The following is a 12,802-nucleotide window of genomic DNA, read 5'->3' as shown; positions in this document are numbered from 1 at the left end:
TAGATCAATCAAAGGTGTTGCAATCAAGGCATAGTCTTTGATAAAGACCCTATACCATCTTGTCAATCCAATAAAACTACATATTTCTTTCACAGTTGTTGGTGTTGGACACTCTAAAACATCTCTGACCTTGGCCGGATCTACTAAAATTCCTTCCGTGCTGATACAATGAATCCTAGGTATTCAATCAGTCGCTTGAAAAGTGCACACTTCTTCTTCTTGGCATAAAGCTTGTGTGCCCTCATTGTTTTGAGAACAATGCAAAGTTGGGGTTCATGATCTTCTTCCCGTTTGGATTAGAATAGGGTATCGTCAAAGAAAACGAGTACGAAGTCACCGAGATAGGGCCTAAAGATATCCTACATTAGCCTGTTGAAGGTAGGAGGAGCATTTGTCAGCCTGAATGACATGTCTAGGAATTCGAAGTGTCCATACCTTGTGCTACATGCCGTCTTTGGGATATCTTCTTCCTTGATCCTTATATGATAATATCCAGTCCTGAGATCTATCTTAGAGAAGATCTTCACACCTTGAAGACGGTCAAGAAGTTCATCTATTCTTGGAATAGGATATTTGTTCTTAATGTTTGATTGATTCAACCCTCTGTAGTCAATGCATAGCCGAAGCATTTCATATTTCTTCTTCTGGAACAGAACTAGAGCTCCCCATGGCGAACTACCAAGACGAATGTAGCCTTGGTCTAACAGTTGCTTGAGTTGCTCCTTTAGGTCAATCGCTTCCGGGATGGACATCCTATATGGTCTCTTTGCGATTGATGCAGCTCTTGGCACTAGCTTGATTTCGTGATCGACTTCCCTTTGAGGAGGAAGCTCTATCAGCTCTTTAGGAAATATGTCTGTGTACTCCTTTAGACATGAAGGCTCTTCCCTAGACTCCTGATTCTGATCTAGTTTATTTAGCTTAATCAAATAGACAGGTAGCCCCTTTCTAACTCCTTTTATTATCCAAGATGCTTTGGCCAGTTGAATTTTTGGCTTCCCAGCCTCTCCTTGAGTTGTGACCAATTCCCCTTCAGAATTTTGAAAGGAGACTTGGCCCTTTCCACAGTGAATGTGGGCATCATTGGGTATTAGCCAATCCATTCTGAGCAAACATTCGTGGACACCTAGGTTCATTACCCTGAATCTGCACTTGAGGTTGTGCTTGGGCATTAAGATTCTTTACGTTAAAAACTTGCTAAACGTTTCTCATATTACATTACATGCCTAGTTCAGCTTTTAGCCAAGTGACCTAATCACTTAACTCCTTTATCAACACTTACAGCCAAGACAGATAGTGATAAAAAACTTATTCATTCATGTGGACATAGCCCTTTCGAGTACATTTATTTTGGGAAGGTAGTACAAGCTAATACATTAATTTGGGGAGAATAAGATTGTGCTACATTCAGTTACGGGAACTGAGTAATAGTATGGAGTGGGGTCATGGATTTTCAGGAATCGATAGGTCATAGGAAGCTTGGGGTATCCCTTCCTTTGATACCCATTCTTCTCATAACGTCCCAACACCTTGATTCTGTCGGCATGGATTATTCGAGTCACTTCCTCGTACACATACTTGTTCTGCTTGACCTTTCAGCCGCCGCCGACATGTAGGGTTGTGTTTGCGTGAGCCTCAATAAAGATGAAGAGCTTCACGATCTTTAAGTCCTCCATCCACTTGATTCTCTTCAAGTTGGTTCGAAGGTACGCAAGTCGGTGGGCAGCTATGTAATAAATTCCTGAATCACCCATCCATCTCCGTTCCACGTACAGGGGTGAAGGATTATAGATGCGGTCTAGGATATTCATCATACCTAGCCTCCATCGATAATCCAAAGCATGCATCGCAGTCATAAACATAACCTGGAACACCAAGAATTTGTTCCATGCTTTGCGACTCTGCAGGCCAGCATGCTTTGCGACTCTGCAGGCCAGCATCGATAAGTAAGTAAGAAAATCTTCTTAATAGCAACATTTGCTCTATTTCCCCTCATTAAGTTTCCTTGTAAATATTAGATCCTCGTTGGTTCCGCTCTAATACCAACTGTAATGTGTCCCTCTGTCTACTTATAGGACACGTCTTAGCAACCCATCGAGAAGAGAGTCTAGAAAGCGCCGCCCGGCACTCAAATGGAATGTCACGGGGTTTGCGATCTAGGTCTTCTTGAGTCTGCCACAAAGCGGAAGCATTCTGGCCGTTCCCACTTAGGACCGACCTAAATCAGGGTTTCCCTGATGGTCAAGTTCCTCAGAGGTAACTAGCGTCGAGCCCCAAACAAACTACTTTACGCAGAAACATCAGGGTTGAGGCGGATTCATGCTGCACTTGTTTCAAGGAGAATGGGAAACGAGAGGGATGCGAAGCTCGACCTCTTTGTCCGTAAGGCATAGTCCCATTCCGTTCCCCTAAAACAGCATAAATCAGGACTCTAGCTTTATAGATTCTAGGTCATTATTTTTGTCGCTGTCAATTCATTTGAGAAAAGTTCCCGGCCAATCGGGACCACCCTTCCATAGGATGGACCCATGGTCACATCCACCGCACTTTCCTTCATGACAAATCCAAGATATCTATGAACTAAAAAGATAGACTAGAAAATCAAGATAAAGTAGAATTGAGAGAAGCATTATAGAAATCATACAGAGAATAATAAGAAACTCAAGCACAAGAGACTAAGAAATAGAAGGACTATGAAAGGGAAATCAAGGTATCCTTTGAGAAGAAAATGAGAAAAGTGTTGGAGGTTTAAGGCCACCTATGCCTAGCCACCTACATTTATTTGTACTTACAACTTGCACACTTGTACACAATAGGTGGCAACTTTTCATCATTGTCACTTTATTCTTTATTCTTCACATGATAATAGAATAAGGGAAGACATGTCACACATTATAACTCTTGGATTTTCCACATATCGTCTTACTTTCTCTTGCTTGAACCTCCATATCTCTTGCTTCTGCTTTGCTTGTGCTTCCACTCTTGCTCCACCTTTCAAAAAGAAGTAGCATGCTCATAGAAAAAGCATGAGGAAAGGATACAAAAGACCCAAAAGATAAAAGTAAGAGAGAAAGTACATAAGGATAGATCATCTTCAAGCTATAACATACCCAAAAAAATCCCTGAGCTTATCCAAGGCTAGGTAGTAATACTAAAGAAACTATATGGAGGAGGTGGAGTTGTTATAAAAAAGTTAATAGATGAAGTCCTGGTGGCCATCACAACCAAGAGTTCAACTATCATTGAAGTAGAGACAAAAAGTTACCCATACAAGGTGTAGAAGAGCGCTTTGAATCTTGAAGACCAATGCAAAGAACTCCAAGATGTGAAAAAAATAAGACTTGAAAGAGAGATAAGAGACACAAAGTCTATTAGATAACCTCCAAATTTATCACTCACCACCAAATGTTGTAATTTTTTCCATCAAGCTTTTGATCCAAGGGAAGAGCCAAAAGGATGGGGACCTTATGGTCCATAATGGACAGTAATTCCATGTTTTCCTCAAAAGACATCCTATTGTGCCTATAGTTCTTGGACATTGAGGGGGAGTGTAAGATATGCTCAATGCCCTACCCTTGTAAGGTGCCACCAATGATCCATGGTGCCCTAAGTTATAAGGCCCCCATTAAGAGGAGAAGCCATGTGTGATTATGGACATTGGGTGGATCTTGACTTGTATGTCAGATGAGGTCTATGTGATCAAATGGCAAAAAGATGGCCTTTATGGATCTATCATGTAATATTCCCGCTATAAAATTCCATATCAAGAAACAAATTTGTGCTTGAAATGTTTTCAAAATTACTCTTTGAGTCATCACATACATGCCACACGTAATATTGAGTCTCGCATTAAATCAATTTTGCAATCCGACACGAGAAGACGCCTCAATGTTCCCAGCCAACAAGAAGCTAAGACGCCTCGTAAATAATATTACGATGGCTTGATCGTAATATTTTTCACATTATATTTGATTTAGTGTTCCAGATTCCATTTAATGCATCAAAGATCGCATTGATTTCGCAATGGCAATACAATTTGCAAAAGCCTTAATCGGTAGACAAAGAACGCAAGAACTAGCATGATATTGAGTAAGTTAAGTATCAAAGAGTATAGCATGACTTTATAAACTAGATAAGACATGAGATAACTTGGCCAAAAACCACCAAATGAAGTCGTTTTGAAGAAAAAAAACGTTTTTGAAAAAATAGATAAAAAGCCATGACGTTTTTTATGCTTGGAGGGAGAGAAAGCATTTTAAAATCATCCCCATGCCACCCTCCAATAGGTAGGCAATCAAAAATTATTTTTTATAAAGCTTACTTAGCTCTTGACAAGTAGCCAAATATAATGAGTTGATTGCATGCTCCCCCTCATGACTATAAATACACCCCCTCTCCTTCACAAAAAAAGCAAGAAGGAAGACCTCCTGATGATGGAAAATTTTCTCTACATCTCTTTTCTATTCTAGCTTAAGCCTTTAAGAAGGAAAATACTCCTTTTCTACCTCATTTCCATTTTCTCTACCCCCTGTTACACCTTCCTTCCATACAGCCATATCGCTAAGCATAGCGCTAGCAAAATTTTTCTAGATGACCACCAACTCTCCCTGAACTACCACATTAATTTTTCCTGACATCCATGGCTCCACGAGGTCACAAAAATTCAAGGAGCCCATTTGAAGCAAGAGAAGCAAGAAACACAACCGATGGAGAAAATGATGCGATAGGAATTGGAAAAACCTGCAGACTAATCTAAAACGCCTTGAACGGATGGAAAATTTAAAAGTAGTTGAGGCCTTTATCTTTTTCCCGTCCAGAAGGAATCCACCTATGATTACTAGTGGTCGGTAGATATGTCTAGACCATTATGTCTATGACAAGGTATTGAAGGTAATCCCAGCTAGACAGGATTATAATCCAAGGACGTCACAAGTATCGAGATTACCATATCTATGGTTTTACAAATCTGCCATTTCCACAGTATAGGTTTTTGGACATAGACAACAATTGGTCTACTTTCTTCTTCATGAATGTAATTGATATCCATCCCTGAAAAAGATACTTGTAAAAATCATAGCATATGGCTACTAATAATAAAAGATAATAGCAACTAGATTTTGTAAAAATATTGTGCTCTTTGGCCCATCATTGTTTTACAAACCTAGTAAGATATGTTAATGTGGAAGCAAAGCTGAAAATTTTAAAGCATTAAGCTACTTTGTGAAACTTATGATAACCCAGGGTAATACAACTATCGCTAGTTCAACTAAAATTCAGGAGAAGAAGTATCTCCTTAAGCAGGTTAAGCCACCAAAATTTGATGGCAAGGGCAAAGACGTTGAAGCTGAGGTAGAGACTTGGATTGAGACCATGGAGGCCTACTTTACTACCACGGGAACTACCCCTACTAATCAGGCTATGATTGCCAAGTTGAAATTGACCGGTGAGGCATGCCTGTGGTGAAAATAGTGGTGTAAAGACTAGGGACTTGTTGAGACAACCATTACCTAGAAAAAGCAAAAAGAAGCTATGCGTGGTCGATATTTGCCACTAGCTTATCGCACACTAAAAATGAATGAGTTCTTTAACTTAAGATAGTGGGAATGAGCCTAGAGGCATATTACTCAAAGTTTATCTCATTGCTTAAATGTGCACCTTCCATGACTATTGCTCAATAGTGGGTGTCTAAGTTTTGTCAAGGATTGAATGCTCCTTTGAACACACGCCTTGAATCTATGCACCCAACTGATTGGCAAGATGCTTTGATTTGCACATCTCTTATTTAGGAGATTCAGCCAAAGCCACTCTGGAATCAAAACAAAGGGACTTCACAGAGCTATGTTAAGCGAGCCCAAGGTCAGCGTTCACTTGGTCAAGGAAAGAGGGCCAAAACAAATGCAGTTGGGAACTTCATACCTACAGGAAGTAATTCAAGAGTACTTAGGTGTTTCCACTGTGATGAGCCAAGTCACTTTAAAAGAAAATGCCCAAAGATTGGTCAAATTCCTTGCCAAGGACAATATAGAGGTCATAACAAAGCTTCAATTGCAAAAGGAAAGGCATCTGCTGTAATTCTTAAAGAACTTGAAGAAGAGGGAAACCCAACTATGGAAGCCGATATGGAGAGGGCATCAGTTCACTACACCCTCCATAAGAAAGGGCCAAATTGCCAATTTTCAGTAATTCAAAAACCAGCAAAATATGAGGGTAAGTCCTTTAAAATTCTGATTGACTGTGGAAAGCACACACTCTTTCATGTGACCAAAGTGTGCCAAGAAATTAGGTATAGACACAATACTTATATCTAAGTTACTTGTGGAACTTGCTAATGGAAAAGAAATCCTGTCTACTTAGCAAACTTGCAAAGTGACATTTAGCCTAGGAAGCTATCTCTCTAAAATGGGATTTAGGATCATGAATTTAGGGGCCTACAAATGTCTATTGGGTATGGACTGGTTAATCCCCAATGATGCACATATTCAGTGTAGAAAAGGCCATGTGACTTTTCAAAACCTAAAGCGAGAAACAGTGATGACCCAAGGTGAGGCAAGAAAACCCAAGGTTCAACTAGCCAAATCATCTCGCATAATAAAAGGTTTAAGAAAAGGATTACCTATGTATCTCATAAGATTAAATAAGGTTGAGCAAAATAAACAAGATAAGGGAGAGCCATATTGGCTAAACGAATATGATGACATATTCCTAGAAGAGCTGACCGAATTGCCACCTCGAAGAGAAGTTGATCACGAGATCGGACTTGAACTAGGAGCCACTCCAATCACTAAGAGTCCATATAAAATATCTATCCCTAAAGCAATTGAGCTAAAATAGCAACTCAAGTAGTTATTGGATCAAGGATACATCAGACCCAGTAATTCGCCATAATGGGGAGCCCTAGTATTGTTTCAAAAGAAAAAGGATGGAACTCTCCACCTTTGCATTGATTACCGAGGTCTAAACTAGGTAATACACAAGACCAATGCCAAGAATAGATGAGCCACTTGATAGGCTACAAGGGGCAAGAATCTTTTCCAAGATTGATCTCCAATCTGGTTATTACCAAATAAGGATCAAGGAAGAATATATCCCTAAAACTACCTTCAATACCATATATGGTCATTTTGAATTTCTTGTAATGTCTTTTGGTCTAACCAATGCCCCTACTACAATTAATAGATTAATGCATGACATTTTTTGACATTATCTTGATGAGTTTTTCCTAATCTTCTTTTATGACATCCTAACATACTCCAAGAGAGACAAAGACCATGAGCTACAATTGCGCATTGTGTTGGACACAATGAGGACACACAAGCTCTACACAAAGAAAAAGAAGTGTGCCTTTTTCAAAAGACAAATGGAATATCTCAGATTCATAGTATCTGCTGAAGGAATCTCTATAGATCTAGCCAAAGTTAGAGATGTTCAAGAGTGGCAACCTCCAACAACAGTTAAGGAAGTGAGAAGTTTCTTAGGATGACTGACTAGATGGTATAGAATTTTCATAAAAAATTACACCCTAATAGCTACACCTCTCAATGATTTGCTGAAAAAGAAAACTGCTATTGTGTGTCCTGCCCATTGAGCAAACTAGTTTTGAGCAGCTTAAGAAAATTTTGATAACAACACCTATTTTAAAGCTACCTAACCTGAGTCAAGAGTTTGAATTCGTAATAGATGCAAGTTCTCTTGCACTAGGTTGTGTGCTTATGCAGTAATGTCATCTAATAGCCTATTCCTCAAGGAAACTAAAAATCCATGAGAGGAATTACACAACCCATGATCTCGAGATGTTAGTTGTGATCCATGCTCTCAAATTGTGGCGACACTATCTGTTTGGAAGCAAGTTTACTTTGGTCACTGACCAAAAAAGTCTCAATTGGATCTTTACTCAACGAGACCTCAACATGAGGCAGTGTCGATGGATTGAAGTCTTGTAAGAATTTGATTTTGAAATCAAGTTCAGACCTGGAAAAGAGAATGTGATTGCTAATGCATTAAGTTGTAAAGCTGTTTTGAATGCACTTATCATGGAAGAGCCATCTAAAGGAGAGACTTTAGGAACCATTATATCGATGCCTAGCAATCTAGTCATTGATCTAGCCAAAGAAGAGGCAGAAAAGGATCCTAAGTATCAGCTAATGCTTAGAGAAATCCTAGTTAAGGACACTGATCATAAGCTTAAAGTCAAATACCAAAATTTCACTATAGATGATGGACTTGTCTATTTCAGAACAAGGCTCTGCATTTCCCTCAATCAAGTGTTGAAAAAGAAGATATTATGGGAAGCCCATGACTCCCCATTCTCAGGACACCCTGGCTATGCAAAACTCTTAATGCAGTTAGGAAAAGTTACTATTGGGAAATATTGAAGAATGATGTACTCAGATATGCTACTGAATGCCGATGTTTCTAGCAGGTGAAAGCTAAGCGTATCAAGATTTCAGGAAAGCTCCAGCCACTTGACATTCCATAGATGAAATGGGAGTTCATTAGTATGGATTTTGTAGTTGGCTTACCTTCTGTTCAAGGAGGGTATGATTCAATCATGGTGATTGTGGATATGCTGACAAAGGTCACTCATCTTATCCCAATCATCAAGACCAACTACATAGCTTCAGATATTGCACGATTTTTTGTGAAAGAAATCTTTAGGCTTCATGGATTGCCTGAACAGATCGTTAGTGATCGCAACTCTCTGTTTACATCACATTTCTAGAGAAGCCTATTTGAAGCAATTGGAACCCAGCTTTGCTTTAGCACAGCTTACCATCCCCAAACTAATGGTCAAACAGAGCGGGTTAATCACATCATTGAAGATATACTAAGAACTTACTGTTCCAGAAAACCAACAAGGTGGATACAATATTTGCCCTTAGTAGAATTTTCCTACAATGCATCATATCATTAGAGTATTCAAATGACTCCATTTGAAGCATTGTATGGGCAAGATTGTTTGACGCCACTGAATTTCTCTGATCCAACCCTAAAGGTTAAGGCTTCTAAGAAAATACTAGAAGACATGGATGGTCAAGTCAAAACTATCAGACAAGACATCCAAGCTGCCAAAGATTGCCAAAAAAAGCTTATGCTGATCTAGGATAGCAAGAGTGTATCTTCCAAGAGGGAGACATGGTTTTCATATGTGTATACCCAAAGAAGAGTTATATGTCATTGGGAAAGTTTAAAAAGTTGAGTCCAAGGTATTGTGGACCATACAAGGTTCTCAAATGCCTAGGAGCTAATGCCTACAAACTACAACTTCATGATCATGTGAAAGTCCACAATGTATTTCACATGAGTCTTCTGAAAGCTAATGTGACAAATCAAGATCGTATTCTTGATGACTAGCAAATCGCAATGCCTAGTCAAGGAGCCCTTGAGCTCTAGCTTGATAAGATCCTAGATGTAAAAGAGAAACCTTCGAGAAACAGAACCATTAGAGAGTATCTTATCTAGTGGAAAGACTATCCTAAGGAGGATGCCACTTGGATAGAAGAGACAGCTCGAGAAAAACAGTTTCCCCAGTTATTTTCGAGATGAGGACATCTCGATTCCTCTAAGGAGGAGAGGATGTAATATTCCCACCATAAAAATTCATATCAAGAAACAATTTTGGGCTTGAAATGTTTTAAAAAATACTTGTTGAGTTATCACATAAGTGACCGCACCTAATATCGAGTCTCACATTCAATCAATTTTGCAATCCCACACGAGCAGACGCATCAATGTTCCCAGCCAACAAGAAGCAAAGACACCCCATAAATAATATTACGACGGTTTGATCATAATATTTCCCGCATTATATTTGATTTAGCATTCGTGATTCCATTTAATGCATCAAAGATCGCATTGATTTCGCAAGGGCAAGACAAATTGCAAAAGCCTTAATCGGTAGACAAAAAACGCGCAAGAACTAGCATGATATTGAGTAAGTTAAGTATCAAAGAGTATGGCATGACTTTATAAACTAGATAAGACATTAGGTAACTTGGCCAAAAACCACCAAATGAAGTCGTTTTGAAGAAAAAAAAAAGATTTTTGAAAAAATAGGCTAAAAATCATGACATTTTTAACTCCTCGAGAGAGAGAAATCATTTTAAAATCATCCCCATGCCACCATCCAATAGGTAGGCAATCAAAAAGCTCGAGAAAAAAAGTTTCTCCAGTTTTTTTCAAGATCAAACAGTTTCCCTAGTTCTTTTTTATAAAGCTTATTTAGCTCTTGACAAGTAGCCAAAAGAATGATTTGACTGCATGCTCCCCCTCATGGCTATAAATACACCCCCTCTCCTTCACAAAAAAAGCAAGAAGGAAGACCTCATGATGATGGAAAAATTTCTCTACATCTCTTTTCCATTCTAGCTTAAGCCTTGAAGGAGGAAAATACCCCTCTTCTACTTCATTTCCATTTTCTCTATCCCCTCTTACGCCTTTCTTCCATACAGCCATATCACTAAGCATAACACTGGTGAAATTTTTCTGGATAACCACCAACTCTCCTTGAACTACCACATTAATTTTTCCTACAATCCATGGCTCCAAGAGGTCACAAAAATTCAAGAAGCCCATTTAAAGCAAGAGAAGCAAGAAACACGGTTGATGGAGAAAATGACATGGTAGGAATTGGTGAAACCCTTATTACTACAAACCTTATAGAAATAACATTTCGTCAATTTTGAAAAAATTAATGTTTTATAAGATTATCGCTATATTTTTCTTTAAATGATTATAAACACATTTTTTAAAAAATGCATATGAACTGTTGCTTAGGAAAATAGCATAAGTAATACAATAATTAACTATTCAGTGAAAAGACTCTTTTACTTGGAAAAGGAATATATGTCTATCATTAAGAAAATATCATAATTATGGTTTATTTCATGATATTTATTACTATTTCATTAAATGATTATAAACACATTTTTAAAAAAATACATATGAACTGTCGCTTAGGAAAATAGCATAAGTAATATAATAATTAACTATTTAGTGAAAAGACTATTTTACTTGGAAAAGGAATATATACCTATTATTAAGAAAATATCATAATTATGGTTTATTTCATAATATTTATTGTTATTTCATTAATGACTTATGTGATTATAATAACTGAAAAAAGGTAGGCGGTGTTAGAGAAGGGAATATTTTATAATTTTTCTCCAAAAGTGGCTATCTCTATTTCATTTTGCTAATGATAAATAGATGTATATGAGTTTTATAATAATTTATAGAAAATCATTTAGATAATATCATGAAATAATCAATGCATTAAATCAAGAGAAAAATGTATAGAAAAATATATATTAGACGTGCATAAATTAGACACGTAGTAATATAATTTGATGTCTGAAAGATGAAAGAAAAATTACACTTATGATTTTTACATTGCTTAGAATAAAGTTTTCAGAAAAACAATCAGCATTGCACTTAGGACATAGCTAAATGAAAATTGATCTTTCTAGATAATATTGAAAGTTCGACAAATGGATCGTTGATTAAACCATAGAATATGAGTAGAATTAAAAAAATATTTTTTTAATGAAAACACACGCAATGTTAATATTAATGGTTATATTAGTGAGAGCATCAATATCATGAGTTGACCCATATATGAGTCAGTAAGAAAACCTAACCTAAATTATCGAGAATGTTGAAGCAAAAATAACTATGAAATACTCGACAACCATGAAACTATCAGTATCAGGAAATTAAATAAATATGAGAAGTATATAAGACTTATTGGACATTGATAAAAATTTGTCGATACAAATTCTAAAGTCTAAATAGACTTGGAAAAGCATTTGAAATCCTGCTAAGTGCGTGTTAGGGAAGGGTAGTGCATAAACTACATGCCATAGGTATAAATGCCCATATTATCCTTTAGGACAGAAATACCAAATTTTTCATAAGGATAAAATACACTTCGAATTCACGAAATAACTTGCTAGGAAGAGTTACAAGTAGGAAGCAAAATCCTAAGATTAAGATGGAATGTTAAAAGAGAAACCCTAAATTTGGGTAGGGCTGCTTCCCATGCTAAAAACACTTACTACTATTTCTTTTTTCGATTTGTGCATGCATTGATGGTTGCACATAAAAGATTAATTATGCTTGCAATAGTTAGATCTGATTGTAAATATATAATCAAGATAATAAGAGGAAAGATCACGCTATGTCTCCGCCATGGCTAGACACGGAACCCTGCTCCAAGGGGGGATTGTTTTGTATCATCGCGAGGAGCTTTGGATCGGCCCCGACGACGAGAGGTCACTCAGTGAGGAATCCGTTAGACAAGAGGAGGCGGGAGTGCCAGGGGGGCTCTGGTCGTAAATCTCTCGATCGCTCCTAGGAACTGCCTGACCCTCACGTGAATTAGGATGGGATCCTGGAGTCCCTAGTACTAGTGAAGGGACAAAAATATTGGTTTGTTTTCTTCTACGCAGACAGAATGCGCAGACAGAAGGGATTTTTTGATGAACGGAGGTTTATATTCTGCATAGGCAGAAGGGAAAAAATCATTGTAAATAACTTTGCAAACTAATAAATAAATATGTTTTGCCAATAGATTATTTTTCTCAGTCTTTATGTTGTGTCATAAAATTACGCGAAGAAACCTATGATAACACGTTAATTAACGAAGTTGCTTTCATATGTCATAACTTAATGTGATAGGTAATTAGAAAACTAAAGAAAACCATTTGTGGAAAGCGGATGGGCGAGATCCCTGATGGATCCGTCCTACAAATGGGTGGTCTTGCTAAGCTGGGAGCTTCCCCAAGAGATTGAGCAAAACATTAAT

Source organism: Lygodium microphyllum, chromosome 1, assembly GCF_053477565.2.
Source record: "Lygodium microphyllum isolate KBCC chromosome 1, Lygodium_microphyllum_v1.1.10, whole genome shotgun sequence".
NCBI classification, from domain to species: domain Eukaryota; kingdom Viridiplantae; phylum Streptophyta; class Polypodiopsida; order Schizaeales; family Lygodiaceae; genus Lygodium; species Lygodium microphyllum.
This window is presented reverse-complemented; position numbering follows the sequence as displayed.